This window comes from Plutella xylostella, chromosome 24 (genome assembly GCF_932276165.1).
Source record: "Plutella xylostella chromosome 24, ilPluXylo3.1, whole genome shotgun sequence".
Taxonomy (NCBI): Eukaryota; Metazoa; Arthropoda; class Insecta; order Lepidoptera; family Plutellidae; genus Plutella; species Plutella xylostella.
Window position 1 is genome coordinate 5260555 of NC_064004.1, and position 21760 is coordinate 5282314.

A 21760-nucleotide genomic window follows, 5' to 3' on the forward strand; every position below is an offset into this window, starting at 1 on the left:
TTAAAAGTCAAGTACTATATTTTTTTACCTAATTTCCGAAAGTTGTTAAGTATGACGAGCTGTGTCTCTTTTGGCTTACTATACCACATTAGCAACTGTATCATTTTATCATGATGCACTCGATCCGCGGACAGTTTTCGATGCCTGTCACCGCTGCACGGGTCCGTTATCGACGTAGATAAACGTTACTATATCTTGAATCGCGATTAAAACGGCGCTGTGATTGGTGTAACGTATGTTAAACCTATCTATCGATGCCGATAACGGATCGGTGCCGCGAGGCCTCTGTTAAATCTGTTTGGTTCTTCAGTAATGGGTTGTATACATATTTGATATCTGACAGCTGTCATTTTGGGCGATCGCTATAGCTAATCACGCGGTTTGGTCTATCGATTGTGTTTTCTTTATTAAAAACTGTTAATTTTTGTATTCAAAATGTCTATGATTGTAGAAAACTGATTTTTATGAAAAAAAAAACAGAACCCGACCGTCGTCGGTACAAAATGGTTGCTCAAAATAAACTGCTTTTATAACATAAGTGTGTGTTTGACCAAATCCATATTTTATAACCTTAAGTGCCAATTTCTCATAGTGGGTTAGAGCATAACCAGGGATTATTGCTCGAATTTTGACACATCTGTCAAGAATTATGGAGATGACGTATAATTGATCAACCTTTCCCTGGTTTCGATATAACCGACTATGGAGAACTTGGAGCTAAAAACCTACATTGAAGTTCCACAACATTTTTTACCCATTTATAAAACAAATATTTCTTTCAGTTTTTATTAATTTTTTCATGAAAAACTTTAGTTTATTGACCAAAATTTGAAAGTAATCTTGACAATGATAATTTTGGTTGCGTTATTACCTGTGTGTGAAGAGAGGAGGTGTATTCTCCGTCTCGACTGTCCGCCTGTATTCGCTCATTTTTAATATTAATTAAATGCACTGCTATATTAGTTTGTTTTTTTATTTTTATTTATTTAATAGAAACTACGTAACTTGACCTATGCGTAGATGTCACTTTTAAGGCAAGGGTCCACCTTTCGGCATCGCACACAACGGACGCATCGCATTCATACATTCATAGTGTTCTTGGTATAGAAATTCACACAACTGCGTCCACTTCATCGGCATTGCCGGCGCCGTTTCTCCATTTATTTATGAAAATCCGCTTGGTCCGATACCGATAGGTATTAGGGTGAGGCCACACGAGCGTAATTTTGTGAGTTGTGCGCGGGGACGAGGGGAGCGAGTAACTTCCCCGCCCCCCTCGTCCCCGCGCACACTTTTCTGCCGCGCACAACTCACAAAATTACGCCTTACCTTTAATCCTCTCTTATCATTTGTTGTCAATGGCCGCCATAGTCGCATCTTTGGTCAAGTTGCGTGGTTCCTAGTGTACTCTTACTCTCCCTATAGATGTGTTATGCAGGTTTCGTAATCAAGTGCCAAACTGTAGCATGTTTTAAGCTTTAACTTGTTTCTGCAATGTTTTGTGGCACTATTCCGTGAGTTACATCTATCGTGATCACGATGAACGTGATAGAAACTGCAGGATATATGTTATCGATCAACAATCGCAAAAATGTCAGTTGCGAAAGCCTTTGGTTTAATTCGCGAAAAAGTATTATATTATTAATATAAAATGTCGTTTATTGGGGCTGTTTCCACAGGCAAGGAATCGTGACGATACTATCGTTGTATTTCTATATACTCTCATATTATCGCCTATTGCTTTTTTTGAACAAACGGTCATTGTGTTTTAGACAGTGACAACATGTCTTTTATCCCACAGGTAGCCATTATCCAGACATTAGTGTAACAGGCGTTTATATTAGCGTGTGTGTGTGCCTAGACTTGCAGAGTTGCGGATAGTTACGTCCTACTGTGACATACGTATTATTGAGTATTACAATAGTTTTGAAAGAATTTTTAAAGTTGTTGCCTTATGATTATAAATGACTTATGATGATTAATTGAGGAACCAGCGCAGTAATTAACTGACTACTGTAAATAGTAACAAATATATCTACTCAAATTAAATGATTCCGGTTTTAAAGCAATATAGGTACAGGTGATTTTTTATCAGTGCTCGAGCATGATAATGAGTGCTCGAAATGAATATTTTTTTTTGACATCCACTTCAGAAATTAATCTTAATTTGATGTCATTTAAAAAAACCATTGTTATGCCTGAGCAGTCTGAGCACTGATACAATTTCTATCCGTACGAGTACATTACACACATAAATATTATAAAAAACAAATACCCAAGTCGCCAAATTCTTATCAACCAAGTCCGCCGCAATCTTTTCTTATTTTTGAAAATTCGACTTTATGCACATTAAGCATAAAGCTCTGTGTCCAATACCGCGCCGTAGCGTAGTGCCATGTAAATAGTCGTACCATGTATTATTGTGAATATATCGAGAATTTAATATTTTTGCATGAATCATAATTATTGTAAAATGTCCAAATGTTATTGTAGTCAGCGGCGCGGGTCGCTTCCTTCAAAATGCGGTTGTTTCAATGTTACCCTGAAATATTTACCCTGGGGAAACATGCCTACGCCCAATAATTTACCCTACTATTCGTTTTTACCTAGGGTTGATTCTCAGACACCCTAGGGTGAATTTTCTAGGGTAACATATCGGAATAGCCGTCATAGTGCTTTAAAACCACCAGCCATTTCTAAAACACCAACATATATATTGAAATTAGGGTCTTATTGACAAGTTCAAGCATCTATCACTTTGAATCTGATAGGAGTAGAAGTATTTAAAAAGCAGTCAAAGTGATAGAGACATTTGTGAGACAATAAGGTCCTTGCATTTTTAATGTTATTAAAATTATAGAAAGAATTAGACTGCACTGTTATTAATATAACCTTTGTGCGTTTGTGTGTTGTCCAATATGTGTTTTTTTTTATTTCCTAATAAGTACCGGTGAACCGCCATATAGCCTTTAAGGTAACCGACCACCTATCGATACCATATGCAATGGACGCATCGCATTCAGTATTCTTTGTATAGCAATTCACACAAGTGCGTCCACTTCATCGGCATTGCCGACGCCGTTTCTCCTTACATTTATGAAATCCGGTTGGTCCGATACGTACGATAGGTGGTCGCTGACCTATCGCCACAATGCGATATGAAGGTGGCGACACGATAAATGTAGTGGGGTAAGACAGTCACCGGGGGATGACTATCAATGTGTAATAATTAGTTATAAGTACCTATAAGCTGCTTCATTCTCTAGTTTGTCACTCTCTGGTAAAGTTGGTGGTGGTGAGAGTGACATACTAGAGAATGAAGCTGCTTATAAATAACTAATTATTACACATTGATAGTCTTCCCCTGGTGACTGTCTTACCCCACCTTACTTATTAGGATAAATAAATAAAAGTGTTTGAGTGTAGCGGCCCGCGCGGCCATTATTATATTGAATTAGACCACACGCCGAACGGCAAAATCTAACGCAATAAACATTTTCTATACGAGAATTACTATTTATAATTAAGTTTTTAATATAAAAATATCGCTTAGTGTTGTTAAAATGTGTTCCCTTAATGTCGCCGAGCAGCTCTCAAACTTAATTATATTTTTGCTACAAATGTATAAGTAAAAATAAAAAACACGCGCCTTACGGCTAGAGTGAAACAATTATTGAAGTGTTGTGTTAGAGAACTTAAACTTAGAGCTCTGAAAACTTAAATTTCCGTATGTGAAATTACATAGATGAACCATGAAGGGTTTTTAGATGTTGAAACTTCTGAATGTAAGATTTGTGCCTACATATTCGACTATAGTTTTGCCTCAATGCCCTAACTTAAATTAGGTATGAAAAATAATCAAAAGAGTAAGTATAATATCTCATGACTTATTTCTATTATAATAGTGTAAAATTAACATCACTTCTGGATAGCCAGTTATGTATGTATACCTAACTGATTCGTAATATCTAAAACTGCAGACAGAATAGTTACCCCGCATAGTAACGATTAAGCAACAACAATTAGCATTAACAAACAAGCAATTAATAAAATATCAATGTGTTTTGGATGTATAAAAAATACAAAATTTGTGAAATTATTTACGAATGTATTATAATAAAGGTTTTGTTGGTTTTGTTTTATTGGAAATGCTATTATTTCCCCCTGTTTTGATGTCTATATAGGTACGTGTGGTTGTTAATGTAGAGATCTGTGTAAACGCACTGAAATATATCGAAAAAGTATTTTATCTGTTGGGCTACTGGGGGGTCACTTTTATATGACGAAAAACTAGGTTTCGGATCGCTGCTGCGCGAGCCACGACTATATGTCGTTGTATCAAACGTGCCGATTGCACGACAGCTCTCGTTCGTTCGTTTTTCGTCAGTATAGGGTAACCCTCCTAATACGGAGATGTAGGTAATTATGCCAGAGTAATTATGTACCTATGCTCATTTGTTCATATCATTTCACGATTGTATGAAAAATTTTAAGCCGTGATTTCAATTTTGTTAAATTTTACTAAAACATCCTTTCTAACATCACATCCCACCCGTATAACAAGTGAATGATGCGAAAACACCAAACTTGAGTTTAGCAGTAGAGCTTTTTATTTTTATCATAGGTATAGTGCCACAAACTTATCTGTTCCGGTGACAGCGAACTAAATTGATCCATATCTCATTACTTACTAATGAATTGTATATTTTAAAACATTAGATGGGTTTATTAACACCGCAAGAGCGAAATAACAATACGAGCAAACTTAAAATCTTATAGAATTAAGAAATATTAGAGATTTATTTGAGCTGTCACCGGAACAGATAAGTTTGTGGCACTATACTTATTTAACCCCCAAATTCATAGAGCTTTTAGAAACTCTACAATAGGCTTAAAATTGACGTTGTCATATACGAACCGTTTGACTGACGTTAAGAGTCGAAACTCGTGTGTTTTGAAGTGAATTTTAACCTTGTTGTAAATTTACAATACAATACGGTCTATGAATTTGAGGGAAAAACTCTAAAAAGCAATATTTGCAACCTAAATTTGTATGTTTCATAGCTAACATGGGTGCAAAGCATTGGTTAATAACTCATTTTAGAGTACCCCCGACGTAAAAAGAGGGGTGTTATTCATTATTGATGGACCGAAATATTATGTAATGGTGGACACACACACGCTACGAGGAATCGTAACGTTTCGTTACGACTGCATAGTTTTGAAGCTAAATCTATCTAATTTGTCACTTTGTTTCCGCAATATATAAGGTTCCCTGTAAGAGATCACTCTCAGCTATAAGGCCGCCTATTGTACATTCGTTCTAGTCTATAAGTATGTTTTCTGTGTGTCTGATTTATGTGTTGTTCAATAAAGCAATATTCTATTCTATATGTACGAGCCACGCTGTACATTTGTGTCCGCGTCAGCAGTTTAACCTCACTTCAGTGTATTTGAGTCAGTATGCCTTTAGCAGTCAACCCGCGTTCTCATTATCAACCTCATATAATTTTAGCAATAATCACTTAGTTTACAATAAATCAGTTAATCAGTTAAATAGCAGTTATTATTTGATGTTACGTCCCTGGACTGTACACTATTCTATTCTAAATCTTCGGAAAAGCAAATCTGCAACGACTCTATCTCAATGTGAGAGACAACTCTCGTTCGTTCGTCTATTTAGAGAATGACCCCGCACATAGTCTTCCAGACATGGAGAGATTACTTTTAGTAATAAGGCCGCCGATTGTGCTATTTATTTTCTTTTCATTTTTGCAAAACTGTTTCTGTTTGTGTGCAATAAAGAGTATTTTATCTTTATAGTAACGATTTCACGTAGCGTGTATGTGCACCATAAGAAGTATTAACGAGCTACCTCCTCGCCTAGCGCGACCAGTTTGACACCAATATACATACTTTATTGATAGATGTTGACACGGATTAAATCTAGCACAGTTTGTTTTGTACTGTAATGTTACGAATACAAGAAATGGTCAATTGTAATTATTGTTCCAAGTTAAGTATATTTTTTTTGTTTTACCTACTGTAATAGTGAGAAATATACAGGGTGTTGTAAAAAGGGTATACTAAGCCGAAACCTACATGTGCAGCATGGCATATCTAAGCCCGAAACTGAAATCGCGTTTTTTTTTTATACCAAGCTGCACATGTAGGTTTCGGCTTAGTGCCCTTTTTGCAAAACCCTGTAGAATACAAAGGTAAAACGATGTTTACCGGAAAAATATGAAGTCATAATATTTTTCACGATTATTTGTATAAAGATATTTGAAAATCTTATAAAAGTATCTTAAAATCTTAACATTCTTAATCCACATTTATACTCACATCCGTATATTGATAACAAAAACGATTGCCTACTTATATCGAAGTGTATGCACATATCTTTGTTTTTCTCTATGGTCCATAACAAATTTATTTCTATAATTAATAATATAACTTGTTATAAAGTTGTGCTTTTCCGTTTCTTGAATATAATGTTGTGTGGCTGTGCTGTATAAGGACTAGCCATTTCGCCAAGTGCCACATTTCGTCACTTTGACTGTAACACACTGTAATGCGATTAAATCAACTTTGAATAGTCTGTTTCTTGTGTTTTATTGCCAATTTTACCCCATAAATGTGTGAGCGAAGTAAAAAGTGGTGTGTGGATGGGTGTGTGCGTGTGTGTGTGTGTGTGTGTTTGTGTGTGTGTGTGTGTGTGTGTGTGTGTGTGTGTGTGTGTGTGTGTATATCCTTGACACTATACGCGCCGAGGTATTACAGGTTTGATAGTTTGTCAAACGTTTTCTTGCATACAAATTGGCGCCTCTTGAGACAGCTATCATGAAACTTTTGACAGATAATATATGCAAGTGACGCAGGAGAAATCGTATTTTTTGTGGTTTTCATAAACTCCAAAAACCCATACTAGACGTAAACTGTATTCATTCTTATTTGGCACAAATGGTGAATCTTTGTGTGTCTTTTTAATTAAAATACTATTAATCAAATAAACTACGGGCAAAATAAATGGTTTAATTACGAAATCAATCATTTTTGCTTGTAAGTATTTCATTTGTCATTATGTTTTATTTAATAACTTAGTTTTTAAATTAATTCAAATAAAAAGACACTCAAAGACTGCTCAAAATCTACGACAAGTAAGAAAAAATAGATTATACTGAAATCTGAAATTACCAGAAATTACGCAGCTACGACGTTCGTAGGCCTCCGTGCTACGGCGGCTCGTAGCGCTACGGTCGTAGCACTCGTAGCCATCATTTGCTACGACGCGCTCCCGTAGCACTTATAAAATATAAAAACACTCACACCTTGTACTTATGTACTCCCTTGCGGGGAGGCAGAGGTGCATTGCTGCACCTACTTTTCGCCAGTGTTTATGTTAGTCCCAATGCTCAGACCAACTACAAAGTAATAGGGGGCGGGCCTATTGCCATTTTACGGGCACATCCAAGACCCGAGAACAAATATCTGTGTTTAAACAAATATCTGCCCCAGCCGGGAATCGAACCCGGGACCTTCGGCTCAGTAGTCAGGGTCATTATACTCTGTCCATTATATTATTGGTTTTTAGACAGTTCAATCCCATACATTTTTGACGACTGCAAAGGAAAACCAACTTTACTTACCAGACATAAGGAAACGTCAAAAATACAATAACATAGTGGAAGCTCTATAACCACTACGCCATTCGGTCGTCTACACTTTTAATGAATTCGTAGTTCTTGTGATTTTTCATAGATAGAAGGGTCGATACCACAAAAAAATTGTCAGTGTTTACCAGTTGTATAGCGCTGTCAAACCCCTAAAAAATGTGTCACGTTTAGTTTTAAACACTTGTTAAACAATGTTTAAAGTTTTTTGTAGTAGCACAGAAGATGTTTAATTTACTTATAAGAAGTATGAACATATAATAAACAGTTTACAAACTTTCCATTTCCCCGGCCTAAATGCGTAATTTGTAAAGTTATTTACCAATCCACTAATGGTTAAAATGATGGTGATACTTTACAATACAATACCTACTCTTTATTTGCACCAAAATAGAACAACATACAAAATAAAACTCAAAAATAAAAGCAGTACAAAAAGGCGGCCTTATTGCTTATAGCAATATCTACCAGACAACCTTTGGATGGAAGAGAGTTATAAAAATAGGATTAGAGGCTTTACACTCTTTGCAAAGATAGCAAGCGAAGGTGATAGACGCAATTTCGCGGTCAAGGCGATCCACAGATTTATTTATTTAGAGTAATATTGAAGTACTCAATCCTAGAACAGTACTAATATACCACGTTACTCTTACGGTGAAGGAAAACATCGTGAGGAAACCTGCACATCAAGATTCTAGATTTCTAGATGTGTACCCTAATTGCATAAAGTCAAAGTCAAAGTCAAATGTTTTTATCCATCGTATAAATATAAAATTTTCTGATGAACGTCAATTTTTACAAACTATATACTCTCCGTTCGGATAAGGGGGTACTCATTCAAAAACGGCGATACGGCTCGCGACCTATAACGTGAGTACAAATGTCCAGCGACAAGCAGGTGACTCGCCGGCGAGTCATCTCTGACTACCCCTTCGAGGATAACCGGATAACAGTCGTGAGTATATATAATTATGTATGTATTTCCTAGAAATAGAAACAAAGTAAAAAGCATTAAAAATATGTATACTAATACACAATATACGTAGTTTGTATTCCAAATATTATAACAGTAAACATTATTAGATACATGCAGAAGGTCTTTTAAGCCATTTCCACGATTCAAAATATCGATTTGTGATTTCAAAGAGTTAAAACACGAAAGAAGTTCGATTTTCAACTCCACTATGCCTGGTTTTAGGTCTAAAATGCTTCAAGTTACCGGCAGAATTTTAAGAGGGTAGTCTGCAATGATGCATTATTAAACATCATCTCCTATTGGCGCATGGTTTTGAGTGGGCGTGGTCCAGACTTGGCCCGCCCTGCCTGAAAGCAAGCCACGCCCTCTACTTCAGGACCCTCCTATTGGTGTAGAATCAGTAGCGATTGGGCCTTGTGATGGTTTAGATCGGAGAATAATTGAATTAAAAGGTAACTGGTGTATGAAAAAATGTGCTTAAATGTGTTGTGGAGTGAGTGCAGTGTTGAAAATTGTGTTATATTGATTTTAATTTTATTCTAATAGACTGAGCTGTAAGTACTATTTTGAGTATTTCTTTATACGTGTATGTTTGAGATTCATCACCAACTATAGGAGGTGGCTGTGAAAGTAATTGGCCAGCCAACCAAGGCCTAATCATCTTCAATGCATGACCATTATATAACTTAAATACTATATAACATACCTAACGTTAAAAAACCGTGACAATGAACAGTAAAAGTAGCATAACATAATACACTCACGCCGCCGCCGTGAGTCTCACGGGCAATGAAATAGTCCCACTCACCAAAAGCTGCCACCAAACAACCTCAATCTTTTCAAATATTTAATAAAAAATTCAACAAAATGTTATTGTTTTTAGTTCATAATACCATGCTTTGTTAAATGTACTTACAATGTTGCAGAAGGCGTCAAAAAGCTAGCTTTTTCCTTTAAGGAGTAATTTGGTGTTTTTCTCAGTGGAACCTTTTCATTGCCCCCGTGAGTGAATATGACGGCACCGCCGTAGCTTAGGCGGTAGTGATTAAGCTGCTTCCGAAGCTTGGGGCCGCGGGTTCGAATCCCGCCCTGGGCAAAGATTCGTGTGATGAGCTCTTGTGTTTGCCTTGTGTCTGGTTGTCGATTATCTATTTAATACGTATCTATCTATGTGTCTATGTAGATATATCAGCTGTCCGACACCCATAACACAGGTTCTGCCTAGCTTAGTGTCGGATGGCCGTGTGTGAGATGTCTCCACATATTATTTATTTATTATTATATAAATAGCTGAGCAAATTTTGATAAAATATGGCTAAGTACACTTGGGGTAACATTATCAATCAGCCTAAAAAAACAAAACGGAAATCGGTTCAGCCGTTATATAGAAAGCTACGCTTCCACATACATATACACAGACACGTTTTTTAAACTTATAACACTCCTCTTTTTCCATCGGGTGTTAATAAATGACGGTGTCATTGTTTTTTTTTTGTTTTATTACTGGTAGGCTTCTGGTAGGTAATTATAATATAGTTACTTAAAAGGAATACATCGTGAGGATGTGTAAGTACAGTCTTGAGCACAATTTTATTATCGTGATATTCTTGTCTAAGATTAAAATTCTTCCTAAGCTTCCTCCTTCACCGTAAGAGCGAAGGTATACATTGTACTTAAATTCAAAGAACTCATTGGCACATGTCAGCGCCGGCATTCGAACCCGCATCTCTGACGTGAGAAGCGGGCGCTAACCCGATTGAGCTACCACCGCTCCAGGCAGTTTAGACCTTGGTTATATGCACAAAGATTCCATTCGAGAGAGCCAGGTGCAGGTACTTACACCCCCATAAGAGAATAGAATAGAATCCTAACTAATATTATAAATGCGAAAGTAACTGTGTCTGTCTGTCTGTTACTCTTTCACGTCAAAACTACTGAATGGATTTGAATGAAATTTGGTATACATACGGTGTAGACCTTGGGAAAGAACATAGGCTACTTTTTATCCCGGAATTCCCACGGGAAAACTTTTTAAGGCGAAGCGAAGCGCGCGGGAACAGCTAGTAGAAGTATAAAATTGTCAGAAAACATTGCTCGCAAGTGTAATTAACAGCAAACACATCATAACAGGGTTTCCAAAATAGAACTGTTACAAGGGAGAATAAACTGATAACTTTACAAAGCCGCGATTTGTCGTCATCTTTTACCTTCCCCGCGAACTTAGATTACCAATATACCAACAAGATGCTGTGTCACATACAAAAATATCCGCATTTTGTTTACTGTCACACCGTCAAAAGTTTAATTTAATGACAACCATTTCACAAATGAATACAGTTCCACAAACTTATCTGTTCCGGTGAGAGCGAACTAAATTGATCCATATCTCATTACTTACTAATGAATTATACATCTATTGTTAAGGATTAGATGGGTTTATTAATACCGCATGGGCGAATTACTACTATGGGCAATCTTAAAATCTTATAGAATGAAGAAATATTACACATTTACGTGAGCTGTCACCGGAACAGATAAGTTTGTGGCACTATAAAATCACAAATCTTCTAAACGAACTAATTCAAAATAAGAGCTCAGTAGTACAATAAGTAGGGTGTTATTTTTCGAGTCGTTTCTTTTGTAATGACACTCCATCTGGCATCTAGTAGTCAGAGGTGACTCGCAAGAGAGTCACCCGCTTTTCGCTGTACATTTGCAGTTACGTGATAGGTTGCGAGCCGTGTCCGAGTACAGAAATGCACTTAGGGACCTTAGGGTACACATCTAGAATCTAGATGTGCCGGTTTCCTCACGATGTTTTCCTTTACCGTAATAGTACGTGGTATAATTGTAATTAAATTCCTTATTTCGAAAGAATAGATTGGTATATATGGCAGCTAGGATTTGAACCCACGGCCTCACAAATGAGGGCATAGATCTATTCTATTCTATTCTGAGAGGGGGCGAAGTTCCTGTACGTGGCTCTCTCGAGTAGAACCTTTGTACATATCCCCTTGATTTCAGCTCAGCCAGCCTAGCTCACGAATAAACTGGAGCAGCAATCCTGGATGTTGTAATAGCTGAGATAGCATAGATCTTATTTATACGTTACACCACCTCGACTCTTCACTCCATCTAGTTTGTATTAAAACATCGTTGCTCCACCGCGACTGTCGATGGCGCCCCGCGGAGTCCATCAAATCATGTGATATCATCAAGGTAGACGTCAGGGGAAGAACGAATTTACTCGCCTTTTAACCTGACAACGGCAGCCGTCGGTGTTTAAATATAGCATGGGAGGAATAACTTTAAAAGATATTTGACGTTGCAATTTTGGATCCGTCGATGTGGTTTAAGTAGGTATAGATTTATTGAAAATTTTCTTACTCTCTCTGGCTTGAATAAAATTATTTCAGATAGCTGTTCCCGCGAGCGGTTCTCCTTAAAAAGTTCCCGTGGGAATTCGGAAATAAAAAGTAGCCTTTGTTCTTTCTCGGGGTCTAGACCATTTAGGCGTGAAAAAGTAAACAGACAGACCGACAGACACAGTTACTTTCGCATTTATACATAATATTAAGTTAGAATTTTTCAAAACTGACGGAAGTAAATATCTACCTACCTACGGCACAAAAAAGGTACTTAGTTGATACCTACACCTACCTGAATTATCACGACAGTGTCCGAAATCACTTTGTACACTGATTTATACATAATATTTGTGCAATAAAGGATTAAATATTACAAATTAACTTTTTAGGGCCTTGTCCAGTGTTTCCGTTGCAAAGTTATCGCTGTCGAACTGTAGTAAATATGAATGATTAAATTCTGTGTGTTGTGTGCGTTAAGCTGTGTGTCCCGGGCAAATATTGGAGTAGATCGGTACGGTAGCCCGCGGCCAGGAACCCGCTGTTATTAAATTTATCTACGAGTTTGTACAACGGAATTATTAAAGTAACAGCACAATAATACACATTGTCTTCCGTTACTTAAATAACAAAATCTGCGGTTACTTTTGACTATTTATGACTGAATATACAGTCGTAAAGCCTAGAGGCCTTCGAGCAGCTTAAAAACTTCTGACAGTCGGCTTGACCACTTAACCGAAAACTCTCTCAGCACAAGCTTCCTTGTGTTGGGATCCACCAACCCGCACTAGGCCCGCGCGGTGGTCTACCTAAAACCCTTCTATCATTGGAATGAGACCCGTGCCACAGCAGTGGGGACGTGGTGGGTTGTGATAAAATTTGCTATAAAAAATAAACCTTCCCAAATCTACGTAACCTAACCAAAATATGCCTGTACCTTCGATTCTAAGTATTCTACGAACAATATTACTTCCTCATAAAATTACAAATACAATAGCCGAAAATAGCCTTCACCAAACAATGATACACTGACAATAGCTTTGGTGACGTCACAGCGTGTCGCCTCTGTGTAAACACCCTGTATAGTGACAAACACGTACTGACAACACCCTGCAGTGACGAGGCTAATCAACTAATGAAGGGGCGAGGGCAGTCGACGACAACGGACTGCGGGGGAAATCGGAACTAAACAGTTTTAGAGAAATAGTAAAAGTAACTGCTGGTGTATTGTAGCTTTTACTTTAAAAAGTCGTCAAAATAAACGTCCCTCCAGCTATAATCCTCACCAACATATAGCTATAACTCCGAAAGTATGATACGAGTATACTTACGACTATTTCATGACTATTTTTTGGCATTTTCAAAAATTGATTTGATTAGGTTTTATTTTTTGAGGATTATAGCTGGAGGGACGTCAATATAATTGGAAACAAAAATGTTCAAAAGTAATAACATAAACCAACTCGCATATCTTTTAAACGATTTTCATGAAACACGGCAAAGAACACTCTGGGTAACATTACGTACAAACCAAAAAAACGAAAATCGGTTCAGCCATTTAGAAAGGAGCTACGTGTACCACAGATAGATGCACAAATGAACAGACACTTTAAACTTATAACAATCCTCTTTTTCAGTCAAGCGTTAAAAAAATTTTTTTGCCCAAATGTTGTCAGTCTATACTTACATACCTACATACGTATAAATGAAAACAATAAGTATACATTACAAAGTACAATGAAAACAAACTTCAGTTTAATTTACAAAGTAACCTTTGCAGCGGTAAAAGTTTCCAATCATTCAATGCTTTATAAAACATTATTGAAAAAGTTTATCTGCTCGCATTTTCGTCCTTTTAACACCCGATGGGATAAGAGGGGTACTATAAGTTTAACGTACAGCTATGTAAAACTGATCTTACATTGATTGAATTACTAATCTTAGTTCCAATTTCTCCATAGTCGGTTAGATCGTCATCTCCATATGAAATTCTTGACAGATGTGTCAAAAGTCAAGCAATAATCCCTGGTTATGCTCTAACCCACTATGGCGAAATTGGCACTTAATCTGCCGCTACAAGGGTTCGCAATATAGCGATAATTACAGCGCAGTGACTGGTTGAACTAGTTTATCGACGTCGATAATGAACCCGTGCAGCAACCGCAGTGATAAGGGTCATTAAAAATCCATAATGCTAATTTTTCGCTGACAGATTCAGTTCAATCTGTAATCACTTGTTAACCCTTAGACCGCAGTAACACTAATCTGTTAACCCTTTCGCTGCCCATGGGAATAGAAAGGATAGGGGTTGGAGTTGGTTATTGGAGCCGTCACATTTAGTCATCTGTGTTATCACTTTTGGATCGCACAACCAGAAGATAGGTAAAACTGACATTTGTAACAATACAATACAATACAATACAATCCTCTTTATTTGCACCAAAAAAACAGAATCAATACAAAATAAAACTTAAAAATAACAACAGTACAAAAAGGCGGCCTTATTGCTTATAGCAATCTCTACCAGACAACCTTTGGATGGAAGAGAGTTGTAACGTAGAAAATAATAGAAATATCACTAAACACTTTAATCCGGCCATAACTCGAAAACTATGCAACATTTACTGGGTTCATTTTAAGCCTATTACATAGTTTGTAACATAGTGTCTTCTTTATTATTAGAATAATGTTATTATATTTTAATTACATGAATAATAACAAGAAAGAAATAATACTTTATTGCCACAGACGAAATTTTACACTTTAAAGATGTACTTAAACCTTACCTTACAATTTAACTTAATCTAAACCTATTAATAGAGTAACATCTTGGTAAGTATATCTACACATAATGTATCTGAGGCAAATGGCAACAGACTCAGACAGATATTTATGCTAACCTGCCACCATGCACCAGTATCTGTGACATGCTACTTATGGGACACCTTTAATATCAACCCGAGATACATATTAATCTTTGTTATCAGTATTTATATTATGAACTTAGAAGATAAACTAATAAGTAAGTATTAATTATTAATAATTCACTGTTTCTCTTCGTAGCTAAACAATGCTCTAACAAAACGGAGGGTTGTTCGTAATTTGAAAAGTCAAAAATAAACGTTCATTTTCTGCCTCGCTCCGACACAGATCAAATATTTACACAGATAAATAGCTACTCTGTGAGCCCCTACTAAATACTAGAGTGCGGCCACGGTAGCTTTGCTATAGGAACAAGTGCCAACACGAAATAAAGTTTATTCGGGCAACTATGAATTCAGGTTTTGTAATTTTTGACACTAAAGCGTTGACTTATACATAATATGAATAGCGAAATCTTTGAACTGACGTAATGTCTTCTTCTTAAGACACTCGGGGTAATATATTACCCATGACCCTAAAAAACAAAACAAATCTGTAGGGGGGGGGGGGGGGGGGGGGCTTGGTTGGATACACAGACAGCTCAAACTACTTATAACACCCCCTTTTTCCGTCTTGGGTTAGTAAATATAAGATGCATCAAGTAATATTTTATATCGATACAATACGGAGAGCGGTGGTAGCTCAGTTGGGTGAGCGCCCGCTTCTCAATCAAGAGATGCGGGTTCGAATCCCGACGCTGACATGTACCAATGAGTTCTTTTAACTTAAGTACAATGTATACCATCGCTCTTACGGTGAAGGAAAACATCGTGAGGAAACCTGCATATCTAGATCTAGCACATCTAGATATGTGAACCCACCAACCCGCAGTGGACCAGCGTGGTGGGAAATGGTCCAAGCTTAGGAAGGCAGTTTAGACCTTGGGGATATGCACAAAGGTTCCACTCGAGAGAGCCAGGTGCAGGTACTTACACCCCCACAGAGAATAGAATAGAATAGAATACAAACTCTATTGTTTGAGTATTTTTCAGCCAACTAATCAATCAGTAGTTCTTAAAATTAAAGTGTAAGCGATGGAGATCTTTTTTGTTGCTTTTACCTACATTTCTGTTTTGCGATGATAGCTTGGTGTCGTCGATACGTCGGACGTTGCAAGGGTTAAGTGATAATGGTGAAAATTAATTAGGTAATTAATAGTGAATGCAAACACGTTCGCTAGGTAAGTCATGGTTCAAACCAAATATGTTTAATACGACCTTTTACTCCCTTATTCATAGAAAAGTTACAGGACGTTTTAGCTATTGAACAAATTGTTCTGTGACTGAAAGGGACATAACAGTTCAATAGCTAAATCGCCTTATAACTTTCCAAACAAAACATGGTGTTAGAGTACATCTGAACGGTTAAAAAATACAAAAATATTCAGTTCAAAAATCCTAACTAATATTTTAAATGCGAAAGTAACTGTGTCTTTCTGTCTGTCTGTTACGCTTTCACGCAAAAACTACTGAACGGATTTGAATGAAATTTGGTATACATACGGTCTAGACCCTGGGAAAGAACATAGGCTACTTTTTATCCCGGAATTCCCACGGGAAAAGTTTTAAGGCGAAGTGAAGCTCGCGGGAACAGCTATTATAAATAATTTTGCAATCCAGTGCAGATTTTAACCCACGCCCCACGCGATATAACATTTACCTGACTTTGTGTATATCTGTCTGTCGTAGCGTAGCTCTTAAACTGCGAAACTGATTTTCATTTCGTTTTTTTAGATTTTATATGGATGAGAGTATAAAATGGTACTTAGATCCATCTACTTTATACCATTAATAACAATAGTTGTAATACCCGTTGCAGACCAACAAGTCAACAAGCCCCCGCCCTGCGGACCCCTCCGCTATTAGGGGTCCCGGGGGCTCCGGTCACTCACTTATTTATGTGTTGTAAGTGAAACGACGCACAGATTACTTAATCCTGATGCTATTTATTACCAGGGAAGGGGTTGATATGATAGGTAATTCAGTGTACTTGGCTCATTGTTATTGTAGAGTAGAACAAAAAAGAGGGGCCTAAAAATTGGCATGTAATTTATAAACTGGATAAAATGTATATTTTTATATGCTATAATAACTAAGTTGGTCAGTTAGTATTAGTATGTGCGAAATTACCACATAGTATGTATAGAGTAACAGAACTAAAATGAACTCATAGTTTTTTAAATTAGCAAGCTGAAGTGGCAGTGGCGCTGCCATGCATAAATACAACACTTTATTTGCACCAAGAACAAAAATTACCAAAAACAAAACTTAAAAATAAAACAGTACAAAGAGGCGGCCTTATTGCTTATAGCAATCTCTACCAGACAACCTTTGGATGGAAGAAAGTGAGTCTATAATGATTGTGAGGTAGTTGTGGTGCAAGTCAAGTATATACATTAAAATGTACTTATACTAATAAATAAATAAGAAATACAATTTCATTTATGAATTCAACTTTAAATTTTACAATTATTTGATCTCTGTCAAGATTATGACTTATGAGTCTATCGCCATTTTACAAAGGCTCAGTCACTGAGGATAAGAAATTGCGAAAGAAACACCAACGTGGCACAGATACAGTGACATGTTAGAAATTACAAATATGTAATATAAATGGTGCATGCCCTAAAAAGTAAACATATTTGTTTTACTTGTGTTGGCACTTTAATAATATTAAGTATCTAATAAAAAATGCATTAGGTAAAAAAAAACACACCTAACACCTGTGTGAAATACTAAAATGATATTTAAATTGATTGGCACCGTCTGCAGTCTGATCTGACACGTCAAGGGAGGGTTCCGTCGAAGTCGCGGTTTTAAATCACAATAAACGAACCAATTCACACGGATGTAATGCGATTTGTGCCGAGGCGCCGGTGGCTCAGTGCGTGAACACTCGATCGCATAAAATACAAAGCAAAAAACAACTTAAACAAACATAAAAAAACAGAACAAAAAGGGGGTCTTATCGCTTAAAGCAATCTCTACCTGACAAGATGGAATAGACAATACGAACATATTTTAAGTTAGCTGAAGTGCAAGTCTATTTTACTTGAAAGTAAATACATGCAATATTTAAAGAGTAAATTAATAAATAAATATATAATAATAGTAATAAAATTATAGGGAATGAAAATGAGTGGTGATCATCATCGGCAACCCGCATTCTTCTTCTAATTTTGACTCAATGACAAACATTATAGCTGTTCTAGGGTTCGGCTATAATAGCTGCATCTTCAGCTTGCAGATTTACTCAAATAAAACATCATCCGCTATCTCAGACTGGTTGTCGAAAACCGCCAAATATTTTCTCCAAGTGGGAATTCGATGTTTCTCTCAATACAGTAATTAGTTTAGGAAGTCGGCACGCGGCGTCGCGGTCCCGGGTTCATTTCCCGGCCGCGGCGGGCGGGCCAGGAGGGAGAATACGATAAACAAGATTTTGACTTATTTTGGGGTCTAGCAGATTTTTGGTAGCATCCTGTCGATGTTAAGTATGGGTTTTTTATAGTTAACTAGCTGTTCCCGCGAGCTTCGCTTCGCCTTCAAAAGTTTTCCCGTGGGAATACCGCGATAAAAAGTTACCTATTTTCTTTCAATTCAATTCAATTCAATCATTTATTGGTAATAACTTAAATAATATTACAAGTCATTTACATAGGTATGGGTAATTGGTAATTATGCACTAGGTATAATTAAGTTACTTATACAATATAACATAGACTAGCTAAAGTAGGTAGTTATATAATTTTATTCATAAAGTAGAAGCACTGATAGTTAGGTATTTCTTTATACATATAAATAATTTAGTTATTAGGTAGTACATCAATAGTTTTTAGGTATTACTATTAGGTAACAACATTTCAGCATTATTAGCATATTTGCATTGTGTTTTAGTATGATAGTATCTTATTTGAAAGCTTTATACACACTGTATATACACTTTATACACTTTCTCAGGGTCTAGACTATCTGTATACCAAATTTCATTCAAATCCGTTCAGTAGTTTTTTCGTGAAAGAGTTACAGACAGACAGACACAGTTACTTTCGCATTTATAATATTAATATATAAAAATATAAATTAAATAAAATAGGATTTACTTCGACGAGAATTATTCGCCAAAAGACCAGTAGGTCGCCCGATGCTCAGTTTTAAAGATTCCTGCAAACGTGACATGTTATCCTTTGGCATTAACCCGAACACCTGGGAAACGGCAGCCATCGCAAGAGCGGAATGGCGAGGCCTTCTGTGTGATGGAGTAGCTCACCACGACGAAGCCTGGCTCGATGGCTTGAGCCAGAAAAGACTTCGTGCAGTTCAAGAACCGTCTGCAGACTCACGCTACACTTGCGATCTCTGTGGCAGAAGGTGTCGAGCTGAAATCGGACTCTACAGCCATAGAAAAAGATGCGCACAAACCTCTTCCCATCGAATGGATTGACGCTGCAACTATCATCTGATCAAGATGTCGTGGCCAATGATGATGAAGTTAAGCCAAAGGCAGCAAAGTATGAGAAGGTCATTACGAGAAGCTATAGGCGAAAGCCCTGAAGTGGTTACGGAATGTGCTACGAATGCTCGTAGCTGCTACGAGCGGCGTAGCGCTACGATCGTAGCCCGTAGGCCTCTTGCTACGCCGCCCCGTAGCACATAATTTTTATAATAACTGAACATAATAAAAATGTTTACTTGTAATATTTTCAGTTGTGCATTTGCATGTGGAATTGTGGCTTCGCACTACCATTGAAATTATTTACAAATCTACTACCGATGTCACGTCGTATTTCAAGTGTATTTATACATTTGAAAACAAAAAAAAACTTACTTATGCAAAAATCATTTGCAGTATTACTTATATAATTCATTCAGATGCACATTTTAATTCTTTATGATCGTCAATATAATCGCGGTGAAATCGAAAGAAAACAGACTTATTATAGACTACTTTACATTCTCGTCACGCGCGCCTCACACCTCGCTAGTCCCGCCGCCGCCGCCGCCGCCGCCGCCGCAACTCAGGAATCTATTCGTCAAAATATTCGCTCATTTTCAAATGCAAAACATTTTTCAGTTCGACCGAATGGCGTAGTAGTTAGTTACCCTGACTACTGAGCCGATGGTCCCGGGTTCGATTCCCGGCTGGGGCAGATATTTGTTTAAACACAGATATTTGTTCTCGGATCTTGGATGTGCCCGTAAAATGGCAATAGGCCCGCCCCCTATTACATTGGGACTAACAACACTAGCGAAAAGTGGGTGCAGCAATGCACCTCTGCCTACCCCGCAAAGGGAGTACATTAGTACAAGGCGTGAGTGCGTGTTTTTTTTTTTTCAGTTCGAGTATAAAATTACTAATAGCTATTAGTGATCATTAAACATAGTATTCTATTCTATTTTCTGTGGGGGTGTAAGTACCTGCACGTGGCTCTCTCGAGTGGAACCTTTGTAGGTACATATCCCCAAGGTCTAAACTGCCTTTCTAAGCTTGCACCATTTCCCTCCACGCTGGTCCACTGCGGGTTGGTGGGTTTACATATCTAGATGTGCCAGTCACCGTAAGAGCGATGATATACATTGTACTTAAGTTCAAAGAACTCATTGGTACATGTCAGCGCCGGGATTCGAACCAGCATCTCTTGCGTGAGAAGCGGGCGCTTACCCGACTGAGCTACCACCGCTCGCTTAAACATAGTAGTTATAGTATAAAAAAACAGCCGACAGCCGTTATAAATAGGAAACTGTTTCACACAGATCTTACAACACAAAATAAATATTCCAAGAACTCTTTTACCATTACCACGCTATCAGGCTTCCATCTTCCAACGAGCCAACTCGGTTAGTAAATAGACTAAATAGAAAATGTTATTTCGTCAGATCTCTGCGACAATCTTATTACCTGTAGCAGCGGGGCTGCTGTCTTCGTAGACCATAGACAAACCAGGATGAGTTGAGGCGGGGGAGGGAATTTTATTGCTAACACAATGTGGCTGACAGCAGTTTAGTTTCGAGCGCGACAAGGTATTTGACAGCGCTAAACAACGATATTTTGATCCTAGAAAGGTATTATTTATTTCTTTTGAACACTCCTAAAAAAATAACACCCTATTCTTACCACCGACACCGAGCAACGACTTTATTTATTATTACAATGATTGTCATTAGGTTGAACATAAACCGGTATGACAGTTTAAAAAGACGACAGTTTTGTTGCTTTGTCTTTTGTAGGTGACAGGTGTGTATATGGTTAATCTAAGGTCATGGTTTAAAAGTAGTCAGCCCACTGAAGGAAGTTGCGCAACTAAAATCGCCAGTTTGCGGCGACGGCGCCCCGCCGCGTCGGAAATGACGTCTGCCTTGATTCGAGCCTCCTCTTACCTCCAACGATGAAAAGATTATTTAATAAGTAACTAAAAATACTTTCTTAACTTACCTGGGGTACGGAAAGCTATAGATCGCATCCAGTGGCGAGCTTTAGGAGAGGCCTACGTCCAGTTGGAGCCTCCACGAGTGACGTAATTCGGAGCCTGCACATTTGGTTCTACATGACAAACGATAACACACGTTTTTTAACTAAGCTACTGTCAAAAAAGAACCTTTTTTAATGGGTGCTTGAATAAAACAGCGTTTAGCTGATTTATCTAAGTTTTAGCGGTAAAGATACTATTCCGTGCAACGCGACAGTCGTAAGCCGTGCGTTTGTCCCCTATCGGGAGTGTTCGTCATCAACAATGATAATACTTGCTTGGGAAAATTAATCTAAAAATGATAGTTGTACACTCTGGCATTAGAGTATTAGTCTATGCTCTGCTCTGACTATTGTCG